The 15,780-nt window shown below is 37.7% G+C and overlaps 1 pseudogene; it reads right to left on the bottom strand.

The window, feature by feature from the left end:
* Positions 1–3,479: 3,479 nt before the first annotated feature.
* The window catches only part of LOC118759431 (cytochrome c-like), a 77,385-nt pseudogene continuing 65,084 nt past the window's right edge, over positions 3,480–15,780 (bottom strand).

Here is a 15,780-nt window from a genome sequence, read left to right as displayed (position 1 = left end):
TGTGTCATGGTTTCTACACTTTCATTTTATATCATCATACTTTATTTCCTTCACAAAATTATTAATTTAGGATGTTTCTCTATTTTATGTGTGTATTTAATTCTTAACAGTGTAATTTTCAGCCATGTCCTCGGCCTCAGGTTCATGTTTCTCCTGTTAATCACTTAAGCCAGAGCTTCTAGAAAAGTCCATTACATCAAAAATACTTCAGAGATACTGAATAGAAGACTGAACACATAGTACGAAGAATATGAGCTCTATAGCATAAAGATAAGGGATAAATACTTAGCTCTCCATCTTACTACCTGTTTGGGACTAGAGTAATTGCTGAGCCTGGCTGAATTTCAATGTCATCGCTAGAAACATGGAATGAAAACAGTTCCTACCTCATCTGTGCCTGTAAAGAAGACACAGTGAATTTGAACTGTTGATTCCACTACCTCAAAACGTAAAATCTCAACAAAAATCATAGTAGTGGTTTGCCTGCTGATAGCCATTCCCTGGATGTTGGAACCTGGTTTGAGTCATACTTACGCTTCTGTGGGCGACCCGGACTAAGTGCTTGTCTCCTGGTTTTGGCCTAGCCCACCCCTAATTTTTGCTGGCATTTACAGAATGAAACAGCAGATGAAAGATTTGTCTGTCTCCCTCTCTGTCTTTCTGCCTTTCAAATGAAATGAGACTCAATGAACAGTTCCTTTTACTAAGTAAAATTTTTGAAGTTTCAGAGTTACTTTTTTTTTAATTATTTATTATTTAACTTCATTAATTACATTGTATTATGTGACACAGTTACATAGATACTTGGGTTCTCCCCACCCCTCCCCATACCCTCCCACCATGGTGGATTCCTTCACCTTGTTGCATAACCACAGTTCAAGTTCAGTTGAGATTCCCCCATTGCAAGCGTATACCAAACATAGAGTCCAGCATCTTATTGTCCAGTCAAGTTCAACGGCTGCTTAGGTATAGAGGGCTGATCTCCAGAATATACAAAGAGCTACAAAACAACCAAAATGTCAAAACAAACAAGCCACTCAAGAAATGGGCACGGGAAATGGGCAGACACTTCACAAAGGAACAAACCCAAATGGCAAATAAACATATGAAAAAATGCTCAAGTTCCCTGGCAATAAGGGAAATCCAAATTAAAACATCAATGAGGTACCACCTAAGGCCAGTAAGACTGACCCACATGAATAAAAGCACCAACAACACTTGTTGGCGAGGTTGCGGGGAAAAGGGATCCCTACTCCACTGCTGGTGGGGCTGCAGGCTGGTACAGCCTCTATGGAAATCAGTATGGAGAATATTCAAACAACTCAAATTCAACATACCATATGATCCAGCAATAGCACTCCTAGGAATATATCCAGAACAGAGTTACTTTTAACATGAAAAGAACAATTGGTCTGTTGAATTTAGGGGGCTCATATTTGGAAATCGAGTCACCCATAACCACATATCTAGGCAATATCTTTGTCCAAATTTGATTAGAGGAATATTTTCACAAAAATTAAAAGACGAAAGCATTTACCTCAGTCTCTTCTGGTCTGTTTCCATCATTATGGCAACCTACCCAACAGTAAAGAGGAATGAATTTTTGTGTCTCTATTGCTCAGAGACCTTACATCCTCCAGAGGTATCTTGAGTCATATTTTTTACCAAAGCCATTTGACTTGTAAATGACAGTACTTAAAATTATCAGTGGGACGTTGATAATCTGATGGTTCTGCCCTCGAACCGGACAGGGTCTCCCCAGGAAGCTGAGGAACTAGATTGGACTATAAGATGTTGGACTCTATGTTTAGTTTATGCTTGCAAAGAGGGAATCTCAACTGTACTTGATCAGTGGATATGCAACAAGGTGGAACATTCCACATGGGGGGAGGGCGGGGGGAGGGGTGGGGTGATTCCCAGTTCCAACGAAACTGTATCACATAATATAATGTAATCAATGAATAAAAAAAAATATTAAGAAAAAAACAATTATCAGTGGGACTAATTGAAATCTGAAAATGTATAGGGACAATCTAAAACCATTTGTCAAACACCCAAAAGAACAAAAGGGAAAAAATTCAAATGCTTAATGATTCATGTATATATAGTCCAAAAAAAAAAAACCTTGGAAGAAATGGAATATTTAAAGATCCAAACATTTCTGAATATTGAATCCCCGCCCCCTCTTGTTAGTACAAAGTCCCTTTTTAATTGTCCAATTAATCTGTGGCATTTATTTATTTTTTTTTTCATTTTTTATTATAAATAATACATATTTATTAAACATTCAAATACAGAAATAAAAGCACAATATCCCACCCAGTAATCTGTGGCATTTATACTGTTAAAATTATTTTTAGGTGGAGTGGTGATATGGTGAGAATAAGAGCTGTGAAATAGCAGACATTTAGGTTATAAATGAAGTACTTATCAGAAGCCGCAGTAGTTTGGGATAATGTTGATATCTACATTTCCTGATTAAGGGGACTGAAAGAGAAAAATAAAACTGTAGTTCTTGAAATCAACAGAGAACTAGTAAAGGAATTCAGCCATGAAACGTATCCTTTTCAGCTGTTAGAATGAAATAATCTTATCGTTGTTTGTATGAGTCTGAAAGTGTCTTATGTTTCCTGCAACTTAAAGCATATAAACTGATGCCCTGGAGTACAAACTTGTCAAAGGAAGAGGGAGAGAAAAGAGCAAGCATTGAGGAAATAAATTATTGACATGTTAGGAAGTATTATTCAACCTTTTAAAAAAATTGTCATGGAGAATAGTGATGAATTTGGGAGACAGGACAAATACTGCGCTATTCCTATATGAGATAATGAATACACAAATTCAAACAGATAGAATGCTAGTTGTATATATTGTATTGTGCACTCAAAGACTTATTGACAGGTTGAATATTCATGTTGACAATTCTTACCACAATGAAATGAAATAGATGAAAGCAAGATTTGACAGATTAGGCAAAGGTTCGTGCCAAAGTATAGTTGAAAACCTCTGCAGTGTATATTTAATTAGCTTTTTTAAAAAAAAGAATTTATTTTTTTCAAAAAAAACTATTTTTATTTTCCGGGATACAGTTTTGTAGGCACTGGGATTTCTCCTTCCTTTCCTTTGTCTACTAATGCCATTTCTCCCATATTATCACAGTAGCATAATTAGTTTTATTTTTTATATACTATTGCATGAAAAAGCTGCATATAAGGTGATTTTTTTCATGTTACCTTTCTTGTTTTTGTTGTTGTTGTTATTGTTGTGATTTAAGGCACATTACCTTTTTTTTTTCAACAGATCTAATCATTTTTATTTAATCACACAAGGCAACCTTGTTTAAAACCAGTACTGCCGAACAGAAATATTCTGTCAGCCATTCACAATCTAAATTCTGATGTAGGAGAACTAAATTATGGTGGACATAAAAAAGTCATGAGACATTTCTGATTTGTAATAAATAAGGCAGTGGCCAAGCATTACTCATTAGTAGATTTTTTGAGATAAGCTATCTATCAAATCTGCCCTCTCATTCTTCTTCTTAATGCCAACAAAAATCATTGCCTGGGATGTGCTTCGGGATTCTCCAACTACTCAGTCACAGTGTCCCCTTCCCAAGTGGGGCCTGATGGAAGAGCTGGCTACAGGCCACGTTCAGGCAACTGGGGCGGTGTTAGGGAACCACCGAACCCTCTCACCTTGGTTCTTGTCGGCACTTCTGTGACAGAAGCCGACGGCCTGACCCATGACCCTACCAGACCATAGAGATTGGATCTGGTCTTGTGCTTGCCTCCTTTTCCCACAGTGTGGCACTGGGCACACCTCTGAGTAAATATAGTCTTGCCTTTCTCAACATCACCTGTTTTTTTTTTTTTTTCTTTTTTTAATTCGCTCTGGTCGCTCTCTGCACCCGAAAGGTCAGCGCTGGGAAGCTGGACATCCTGCTCTCTCCAAGGCACATCGTCTTTTTTTTTCCCTAAGATTTATTTATTTATTTACTTATTTATTGGAAAGTCAGATACACAGAAAGGAGGAGATACAGATAGGAAGATCTTCCATCCGATGATTCCCCAAGTGAGCGCAACGGCTGTTGCTGTGCCCAAACCGAAGCCAGGAACCAGGAGCTCTTCCCGGTCTCCCACACGTGTGCAGGGACCCAAGGCCTTGGGTCATCCCTGACTGCTTTCCCAGGCTACAAGCAGGGAGCTGGATGGGAAGCAGGGCTGCCGGGATTAGAACTGGTACCCATATGGGATCCTGGATGGGATCCTGGCACGTTCAAGGTGATGAATTTAGCCACTAGGCTACTGCACTGGGCCCCACACCATCTTTTTAAAATAAATAATATATCTGTTAAATTTCTAGATATTAATATCCCTTGATCCACTGGTAACATTATAAAGTAAGCACAATCATATTTGGATTTTTCCAGTCCAATTTTGTTTTGAAAATTTCCCAACATCACATACTGAAATGAATTAATGTTCCACTCCTACATTCCCATGACAAACAGAAAAACTCATGAGCTGAAAACAAACACAGGGGGAATTTATAAAATTATGGATCTCAACATTGACAGTTGAAAGAAAAAGAGACTAAAACATTTTAAAAACTCACATGTGGATCACAAGGTGTGTAGAACATAGAAAATTTACAAATTATTTAAAATCTGGAATTGCTGACTGTTTGGAAATGACTCAGATGGGTCATGGGTGGTGGTAAACAGCAGAGAGATTATGGGAGAATCTGCATGGTTCTGGATGTGCCCTGTGCCTGTTGCCTCTGAAGAAAGTGTGCCTTCGGTCCATGTTGCAACAGGCAATTGTCAGCAGCAGAAATGCTGTTCAGTAAATCTTTCTATTTGGTTGTCACTTTTGATCTGTGCTCCACACATCTCATGGATCACATTAATTTTGTCTCCTGGGGCCCGGCGCCATGGCATAGCAGCTAAAGTCCTCCCCTTGAACATGCCTAGGATTCCATATGGGCGCCGGTTCGAACCCCAGCAGCTCCACTTCCCATCCAACTCCTGCCTGTGTCCTGGCAAAGCAGTCAAGGATGGCCCAAAGCCTTGGGAGCCTGCACCTGCGTGCGAGACCTAGAAGAAGTTACTGGCTGCTGGCTCCGGATTGGTGCAGCCACCAGCTCTTATGGTCACTTGGGGAGTGAATCATTGGACAGAAGATCTTAAAAAAAAGAAAATAAAATTTTGGCTCTTGGAAATCAACTATACGGTCAATCTAATCGTTTGGATTGCTAAATTCTTGAAATGTAGTCTGATCAGATGTGTCCAGACCTGCACTAAAACCAGCATCATCATGTGTCATGGGCAAAGGAGACTGTGGCAGTGCCAACTGGTGCAGCTTGATTAACTCTGGCTATGGAATTTCTTACTGTCCTTGAATGGTATAAGCCTCTACCTGGAGGGCTTGAGGCACTTGGATGAAGTGGTGTGGGGAAAGCTCATACTGGCACTGCCCTGACCACCTGCAAAGATGACCAAAACACTGGACAATATAGGATTCTCACACCACACCTTTCATGGGGGCCTTGATCATGACCAGACAGATCTAGCAGAAACACGTCATGATAGATGGCAAAATGCCAGACATAGTGATGGCCCACTCAGTTGATTTGCAGACCATGTTCGCTTTTGCCTTGAGCTAACCCCACATTCCTTGTATTTCCTCGATCTTGCAATCACATTTTTAAAAAGGAGAGCCATACTGATTAGGAGGAGCCACCAGCCTTAGGGTGACTGTATGTCTGTTGGCAGATGTGTGGTTGATCATAGAGTTGCTGATGTGCTCTTCCAGTTTGTAAGTGAGCATAGCAAAGGCTTTGAAGTGTTATCAATGGGTCCAGCCAAAGTGATACTTCTCTCAAGACATTTCCTTTCTGAGCTGTTGATGCATGCACTACTTTCCTCCCATGTCATCATAGCATCCTACTTTCTAATGATGAAGCTTCCAACTTCCATGCCATGTGTAAGTAGCTGCATGTTAAGAGTGATGTTTAATCTACCCCCAATCATGCTGACGTCCATGTAGAACAGAATTCTTGGCATCTGGACACTTTGGTCACTGGTGGCGATGAAAGCCAAAACTGCAGGCATGTAATGGGACAATGGAAGCTCATGGGAAGAAGGAGGGTAAGGGCTGGGGTCAGGATGGATTGAAGCAATAGTTGAGGACAGAGGATGAAGGTGAAGTTGGAGGAAAGGGAAAAGAGATCTGGGGTTGATGGTTAGCTGCAGCTCTCCATGCTGCCTCTGTTGGCTTGGGCAATATGTGGATTTGTATTATTCAAATCTAATGCTAGTGTGTATTTGTTTAAAATTTAATTTTCTATGTTTAGAACATTAATTCCTATTACGTCAATAGTAACTCTGCTTTTATATACTAATAGTAAGAAAATGTAGATTTTTTGGTACTTTGTACCAGATTGAATTATTTTTTATGTTCAGTCATTATCAAGATCTAATATGCCCAAGGTATATCCTTAGCTTTAGAAAATATCTAGTAGTCCATTTTCAATACACAAACGTAAATGGAAAATTTCCATTAACTGACTAGTATAAATAGTGCAGAGGTGTAGCAACCGCTAAAGTTCATTGGGCTTGTGCAAATAGCTTACAGCTGCTGCCGAAAGTCGTGGGGCTTGCATAAACAGCTTTCAGGGTAGCAGCTGTGCAAGTTCATGTTTCTGAAAAGTCCCTAGGCAAACATGGTGTTAGGAGTGGCCAATTCAAAAGAGGAAACCAAAGTATCAGTGTTGAGAAATAAAATGGGAGGAGGAGGACAAAAAAAGTACTGATCAGAAATAATGAACGTAAAATGACATCCTTGAAGGTTGTACACTCCATGGTGCTCAGCCTGGGAGGAGCCAGTGGAGGGACCCATATTCTAGAAAATAAACTGCTGACAGTGGCTGCACTGTGTGTGCCTGCACATCAGACATTCCATCTTGCAAGACCATTAATGAAGCTTTCTTTTCTTTCCTGCCTTTCCTGTGTCTGAACCCAACCTTTGAGTGGACATGTGGGAACATATCCCACACTTAGTAAATTTTTTATACATCCATTTATTTTTATTCTAAACGCAGATTTACAGTGAGAAGGACAGACAGGGAGAAAGATAATCTCATATGCTGGTTCACTTCCTAAGTGACCACCAATGGCTCGAGCTGAGCCAATCTGAAGCCAGGAACCAGGAGCTTCTTCTGAGTCTTCCAGGCAGTGCAGGACTCCAAGTCTGTACTCAACTGCTTTCCCAGGCCACAAGAAGAGAGCAGGCTGGGAAGTAGAGCAACTGGAATACGAACCGGCACCCATACAGGATGCATTGCTTGGAGATGGAGGATTAGCCAGTTGAGCTAATGTATCGGCCCTCAGTGAATTTTTTTTTAATTATTTATTATTTAACTTCATTAATTACATTGTATTATGTGACACAGTTACATAGATACTTGGGTTCTCCCACCCCTCCCCAAACCCTCCCACCATGGTGGATTCCTCCACCTTGTTGCATAACCACAGCTCAAGTTCAGTTGAGATTCCCCCATTGCAAGCGTATACCAAACATAGAGTCCAGCATCTTATTGTCCAGTCAAGTTCAACGGCTTCTTAGGTATACCCTCTCTGGTCTGAAGACAGAGCCAGCAGAGTATCATCCCAGTCAATTGAAAGCTCCAACATACCATCAGCAAAAATTTACATCATTATGGAATTAATTGACATAGTAATGAGTAACCAACCATGGTGTTGAGGATTTTCCTGCACACACCCCCCCCCCAAAAAAAAGTGTTCTGCACCTAAAATGTTGACATATATCTTGTTAGAGTTACAAGCCAGTCTGGATTATCCTAAAATCTGCCAAGATCAGCAAAATTTTACTTCAACACAACAACTGGCTAAATACTAAGATGAAATGGACACGAAACAGCTGAATGGTGCCTTATGGCCATTTTAAGGTATAGAGCAGCCGGTCCTGTATATGAACTAAATTGAAATGTCAATGAGCTAATCATAGGTTGTGGCTAGGACTTGTTTTCCTTTTTTTTTTTTTTTTTTATTTATTTTTTTTTCTTTTTAATACACTGGTTACTCAAAACCATGTCAACTCCATAACATTGCAAATTGCTGTTGATGTTATACTGGGACTTTTAATTGACTGTGATGATATTCTGCCAGCTCAAACTTCAGACCAGAAAAGGTCTGCCCAAGAAACTGTTCAACCAATCTGGACAATAAGTAGCTGGACTCTATGCTTGGTATATGTTTGCAATGAAAGAATCTTGATTGAATTTGAACTGTAATACTGCATCAAGGTGGAGGAATCCACCGGGGGAGGGGAGGGGGAGGGAGGGGGGGATACCCAGAGCCTATGAAACTGTCACATAATGCAAAATAATTAACAATAAAAAAAAAAAAGTAAATGCGAGTTCCCAGCCACCTTCTGTGACCACCTCACCTATACTTCAATTTAGTTTATACACAACATATAACATTCAAAACATAACATGTTATACATAACATCATATCATCTTAAATTAAGGCAAACATGTGGTATTTAACCTTTTGGGATTGGCTCATTTCCCTTAGCATTATGGTTTCCAGTTTGGCCCATTTGGCCACAAAGAACTGCATTTTGTTTTTTTTAATAGCTGAGTAGTATTCCATGGAGTAGATGTACCATAGCTTTCTTATCCAATCCTCTGTTGATGGGCATTTTGGTTGCTTCCATGTTTTTGCAATTACTGATTGTGCTGCTATGAGCATAGGAGTGCATGTTGGTTTAGCAGAATAGAAACACCAGAAGGAAACCCACACAGATACAGCCAAATAATCTTTGACAAAAAGACAAACGACAATCCAGGCAAATGGGAAGGTCTGTTCAATAAATGCTGTTGGGACAACTGGTTAATAGCCTGCAGAAACAAAAAAATAGATCCACATCTCTCACCATACACTAAGATCAGATCTAAATGGATAACAGATCTAAACCTACATCCAGAAACCTTCAAACTTTTGGAAGAAAATGTTGGAAACACACTGGAACACTTAGGGGTAGGCCCTCACTTCCTAAAAAAGACTCCAAATGCAGTAGAAATCGAGACCAAAATAAACAATTGGGACCTCATCAAACTAAGAAGCTTCTGTACAGCTAGAGAAACAATCAACAAAGTAAAAAAGCAACCCACAGAATGGGAGAAGATCTTCGCACACGACATAGGTGATAGAGGGCTGATCTCCAGAATATACAAAGAGCTACAAAACAACCAAAATGTCAAAACAAACAAGCCACTCAAGAAATGGGCACGGGAAATGGGCAGACACTTCACAAATGAACAAACCCAAATGGCAAATAAACATATGAAAAAATGCTTAAGTTCCCTGGCAATAAGGGAAATCCAAATTAAAACATCAATGAGGTACCACCTAACGCCAGTAAGACTGACCCACATGAATAAAAGCACCAACAACACTTGTTGGCGAGGTTGCGGGGAAAAGGGATCCCTACTCCACTGCTGGTGGGGCTGCAGGCTGGTACAGCCTCTATGGAAATCAGTATGGAGACTATTCAAACAACTCAAATTCAACATACCATATGATCCAGCAATAGCACTCCTAGGAATATATCCAGAACACTTGTTTTATGAGAAACCAACATGCACTCAGTGAATTTTTAAGATCACATTTTTGGATGTTGGAAATGAAAATTTCCTCATAACAATAAATATTTCATTGTAATTTGTTTCATATTCTCACTTCGTATTATTCAGTCAGTATGTTTAATAATTATTCATAGAAGATATTTCAGAAGTCTATAATGATTGAAAACATTACAAACCAAGTGTGGTGTTTCATCATAAAAGCTGGAATATAATAATTTTTATTATTGTTTAACTATTTGATAAATTTGAGCAAATGTTGTCATAAACACTGAAGAGGTTTTTCAGAAGGTCAGTAATATCTGCATTGTTCATTGGAAACTACTACGGTTTGAAAGTAGAAACTGAAAAAACACTTGATTATATGACCTACAATTATAAGCCCATATGTTTTTTCTAATATTAAAAACATGTATTTAGCCAAATGGCAAATGTTCTATCCATTCTGAAGGAGTTACAAAAAGTGTTTTTTTATAGATTTATTTATTTTTATTGCAAAGTCAGATATACACAGAGGAGGAGAGATAGAGAGAAAGATTTTCTGTCTGATGATTCGCTCCCCAAGTGAGCCGCAATGGCCGGTACTGAGCCAATCTGAAGCCAGGAACTCTTCTGGGTCTCACACATGGGTGCAGGGTTCCAACGCTTTGGGCCATCCTCCACTGCTTTCCCAGGCCACAAACACAGTGGTGGATGGGAAGTGGGGCTGCCGGGATTAGAACTGGCGCCCATATGGGATCCCGATGCATTCAAGGTGAAGACTTCAGCCGCTACACCACAGTGCTGGACCCACAGAAAGCATTTTGAAAACAATAACTCACACACAAAATGCCCAAAGATGATCAATTTTGAAGTGAAATAAAATATGGAGGAAGAGATATAAATTATAGATGATATGAAGATTATTCTCCAGAAAATTTTGAATAAATTCATTAAGAACATGTAGAATTTTATTTTGTTATTGCTCCAACAATCCCATCTTTCTCTGTTTATGACTGTATTTGAAATAAGATAAACAAAACATGAGGAAGTAAATGAGGAGGTGAGAACAGGAAGAGGTAGCACACAGGGGTCTTTGCCTGATTTCCATTATATCTGATGGCATTGTCATTTCTTTTTTCTCTCCTACTACACTGGGATGTATGTCTCACTAATATTTATAGGTTTCAATATTGACATTGCTTTCCCCAGGTAGTTTCCTATGACTTTTAAGACCAGTCTGTGGCCTGGGATTATGAAGCTCCTAATACTCTATCTTTGAAAGGTGACCTGTTTTACTGATCACACCATATTCTAGTTGCTTGTCTACAATGTCCAATTCCTTTAAGCAGGAAGTACTGTCTCTCTTCAATGTTTCCTGAATAAACAGTGCAGTGCTATTTTTTTAGCTTGCATGTAATTATACTAAATAAATGATAGCTATAATTTAGTCTAGCAGAAATTAATTATCAAAAGTAGTCTAAAAAGAGTCTCAACTGCAAAGTCATTGGATAGTCCTTAAAAAGTAACAGTGGGGAAGGAGAAATTTTCACTAAGTTGCAAAACTAGGAAATAAGTGAGACTTTTTTAGTTTTTCCTGTTTATTACGTTAATAAAGAGCACTACTTTAGTAGGAACTAAGCTTTGAAATTGTAAACAAGTCTGACTATTTTGTAAAGAACTACATGTTTTTGTGAAATAGAAAATTTTTCTTGTAAATTTCCAAGGCACTGTTTTGTACTAACATGATATGATTATGGAAAAATACTCTGATAAACAAACAAGGGTTACTATTACTGTGAAAATGTACAGTTGTGTAAATAGGAAGTGAACTCATGAGAACATGGTTATGATTAGGGTAAGATTTCCGTAATAAAGACAGTGAATCTGTTACAGTTGAGAGACTACGGGGATGTGTTGCTCACTTTCATGATACTGATGAAGCAGATGATCTGGATTTAGGGGTTCAGTTTTGTTCTAAAAAGCATTTGAGAAACAAGCTTTCCTTGTGAGGCCTTATTGGAAACTTTCGTCATTCCTTAGCTGCAAAGCTGGGTTGCTGTACTCTTTGGCCTCCAGAGGAGAAAGGAGAGGAAACATGAAGTGGTGATATGTGTAACTTACTTTCAGTTCCACTAAGTGGAGGGCCTAACTTTGAATTCAGGAAAAAATGATAGCAGAATCTGATGGATGATTAGACATTTCTGCCAAAGAAAGAGAAAGCGTATTATAATTTTCAGTAATAAGGAGAAAATGATGAAAGAGATTTGGAGTGTATTTTGGGTCATAATTATATCCTTTTTAACTGTGTGGTAATTTTTATTACATATATGTGAAATTCTGTTGTTCACAATATAAAACAATCTGCATGTGACTGCTAAAGCAAATTTGAAAACATTATGTATTAATGTAATTGAAATACAACAATAAATAGGTCATAACATTTAAAATATTTTATACCATTATGTGTTATTGCATTTATATGCATAATATATATAAAAGCAGAAAGATGTCTACCTTAATTGTACATATATACTAGAAATTGAGAGATGATCCCATGAAAACTAACAGTGATTAGCTTTAGTATCAGAATAATAGTTATTTAATTTGTTATATTTTACAAATCAATCTTTGTAAATCATCTACTATGATATTTATGAAACTCCTTATGAGAAAATTAAGTAGCAATTCATATCTATGTAAAGAAAATATACAGAAAGATTCTGTGAATATCACAGGAAGAATCAAAGTGCATTCAGTTCAGCTATCATTTATTTTTGATGTTCAGCAATTGAGACATATCTGCAGTACTTTCAGGTATTCGTAAAGATAAAAGTAGTACATAGGACTTTTGGAGCCATCTCACTGATAAGTTTTATTAAAATAAAGGTAGCCATAATGTAACAACTTAAAGAGCCTTATCACAAATCCCACAAACTATATAAATGTCTTATTTTCCAAAAGCATTGAAGCAAAATATCTGAAACATACGTTCCATTTAAGAAAAGTCTTTTTTCTCTAAACGGCTTAATTTGTTATGTATTTAGTCATCTATCATTTCTCTGTTCAGAGCTTGAGTTTCTACTAAAATGTTCACCTCCAATTTAAAAAACAGAGTAAACATTTTATTTGGGACATTTTTATTAGTCTCCACATTTTTGTTATTAATGACCTTTTGAAACCTTTTTTACATTAACTGTCAAGTTATTTTTTGTTAAGTCCCTAGCTGAAAAGAATTTAATAGAAATTCTTTGGCATTGGTACCCATATTCTGGTTTTTTAAAATGCCAAGCTGATCATGTATCTGTAATAATAGATAGAAAATTAATGTTGAGCATTAATTTATAACTAAAATATAACAAAGCAACCCCAGTTTTCTTTCCTTTCCTTTTCTGTCCCATGCAAAGGAGCTGTCTTCCTCTAGCCTTTGGATGCAACCAGAATGTGCCTAATTGCATTCTTTGTGCCCATACATGGTCTGGAATGTCTACACAGTGTGACAAGTGTTCCAGCAATCTAAGTAACAGCATGACAAGTTTACTCATCAAACTTTTATATATTCATTTGGGAAGGAAACAATGAGTCCTGGTAGATTTGCTCATTGTGTTACTCAGCAGCGCACCAGGCATTTTAAATTTTGTTACAGCTCTCCTTGCCCCTGAAGTCCCATGAGAGTGATGAGGAGGTTGGCCCAGTGACTGTAGAACACACAGTGGATCTGTGTTACAGCTCATATTCCCAGTGTTATACACCTGCTGGCAAGCCTTCCTAATTTAGTGCTTGAGAACGACAAACGACATTATGCTTTTATTCTGGCTGGGGAATAAGTCTGCTCTCTAGCCTAAATTAAATATTATCTCTATTTTCCTAAGGCTGTTGGCTTTTAAAACATGTAGCACAAATCAGATAGAAATGCTACATTTCCTTCCCAACATTGTGTATACTGTTGTCAGTGTGGTTTGGGATGCTCTCGGGAGAAAACTATCACTGCTTGGGAATCTCAACAACTCTGTATTCATTAGATAGATGATCACTTCTTATTATAGCACCAGTACATGGGACCAACCAGCTCTCCTTTCCTCTTCATTTAAGTTCCGTTTACTTCCACAAGATTAAAAATCTAAGTTTTGAAAAATGCAAACCAGAAAAACATATCTTGTAAAACAAAACTAAACTAAATGCCTTGCTGCTTGGCATATCCTTATGCCTAGACCTTTGGAAAGCTGAATAGTTAGCTGTGTATCTTACTTCAACATTGTGCAAAAGTCAGGGATAATGGAATAGATATGGTTACAGCATGAGTGATCCAGAAGTCTTACTATATTTTATTCATATTTTTAGTTATGTTCTCAGAAAGCAATGTTGGAAGAGAACATATGGCATGTTTACTATGAAAAGCAGAGACAGTGAAGTCTTCTCCATCATTATTCTTTAATCATATAGGAAAACTGTACGCTATATTAGGAATTTTGGAGCCTCTTCATCAAGTACATAAGATGTTCAAATTGTAAGAAAAAAATTTATTTCTGTGTTTCGGAGATTGAAGCTCCAATGCACATACTCAAAAGAGATAAAGCAATAATAATGTGAGCATTAACAATTACTGATGGCTTTTGAGAATATAGCTCATTTACTGAAACCTGCTAGCAAATAACCAAGATGGCAATTTTCAGAGTGTGGGTCTTTTTCTCATGATACATTTATTGTATTTCTTAAACAACATCACAATTGGTATTGACACGAGGAAATCTCAGAAGCATTTGGAAATTCAGAATCTCCATGGTCATATTTTTAATCTGAGATTTACGAACAAAAATTTCTCAAGTAGTTGAGTAAAAGAGCAAATGCATGCAAAATGGAAAAATGATAAAATGCTGTAGACAACTCCATTCCTGAAAATACTCAGGTGCTTCTGAAAGTATGTGAAGCACTAGTGTGAGATTGCCTAAATAAAATTGCAACATCACTATTCAACCGATCAATACTGTTAAGGAGAGGATAACTGTACTTTGATCTTATCTTGGTGAGTTGCAATAGAGCAGAAAGAAAGCAGGATTTGATGGGAACTTCAGCATCATGTAGAAGCTGTGCCAGATGAAATTTAGTTTTCACTGTCATTGACCTTAGTGGAAAGTTAGCTTCAGTTTATTGTTCTATGAGTGTGCAGGACATCTGCAGGAGGAATCAGCAAGAAACAATGCTTTTCCTTTTTTACGTTCAATATGCAGTTTTTATTTTTCATTTTACTTTTCATTATATCATTTTATGATACAGTTCCATAGATCATGGAATTTCCCTTATCCTCTCTCCAATTCCCTCCCCACTCACTGAGTTCCCATATATCATTGCTATAGTATAGTTCTTCATACACAGTCGTATGTCTGTCATTGTGGGCAAAGACAATGACAGAGAGTCCAGCATCCTATTGTCAAGATACAGTAAAGAGTTTCACTGAGAGTCCATCTTTGTAAATAGAGGTACATACTGCATTGTATCCTCACATGTGAACATGATCATCTCCATTACACAGTTACTATACATCCCCTTAAATGAAAAGCCACAAAACAAAGTCAACAGAGAAGCTGGATTTACAGATGTATTTATTTAATAAAATAATATGAGAATTTTTTCCCTAATCTGGAGAAAGAATTGGGAAACATCTAGGAGGGGCACAGAACTTTCAACAGGCTTGACCAAAAGCAATCTTCACCAAGACACATGATAATCAAGCTCTCTTCAATCAAACATAACGAAAAGATCCTTAAATGTGCAAGTGATAAAATCAATTGACATATAAAGAATGCCAATTATACTCACAGGAGACTTCTCACAAAAAACTCTACTGACTAGAAGAGAATGGAGTGACATATTCCAGATTCTAAAAGCAAAAAAAAGTCACTCAAGGATAACGTATCCAGCAAAACTTTCTTTGAAAATGAAAAAAAAAATTCTTCCACAGTCAGTAAAAGTTAAAAGAATATTGCCTCTTGCAAACCTGTTCTACAAATGATACTTCAAGATGTTCTCTTGATAGAGAAAAGGAGTAGCACCCACCAAAGCCGAAGGCAAATGCGAAGAACATCCCAGTAAAAAACAACAGAAGACTAAACCAATGAATAGCCCATTGCT

The sequence above is a fragment of the Ochotona princeps genome, chromosome 13, assembly GCF_030435755.1.
Source record: "Ochotona princeps isolate mOchPri1 chromosome 13, mOchPri1.hap1, whole genome shotgun sequence".
Lineage (NCBI taxonomy): Eukaryota > Metazoa > Chordata > Mammalia > Lagomorpha > Ochotonidae > Ochotona > Ochotona princeps.
This window is presented reverse-complemented; position numbering and strand designations above follow the sequence as displayed.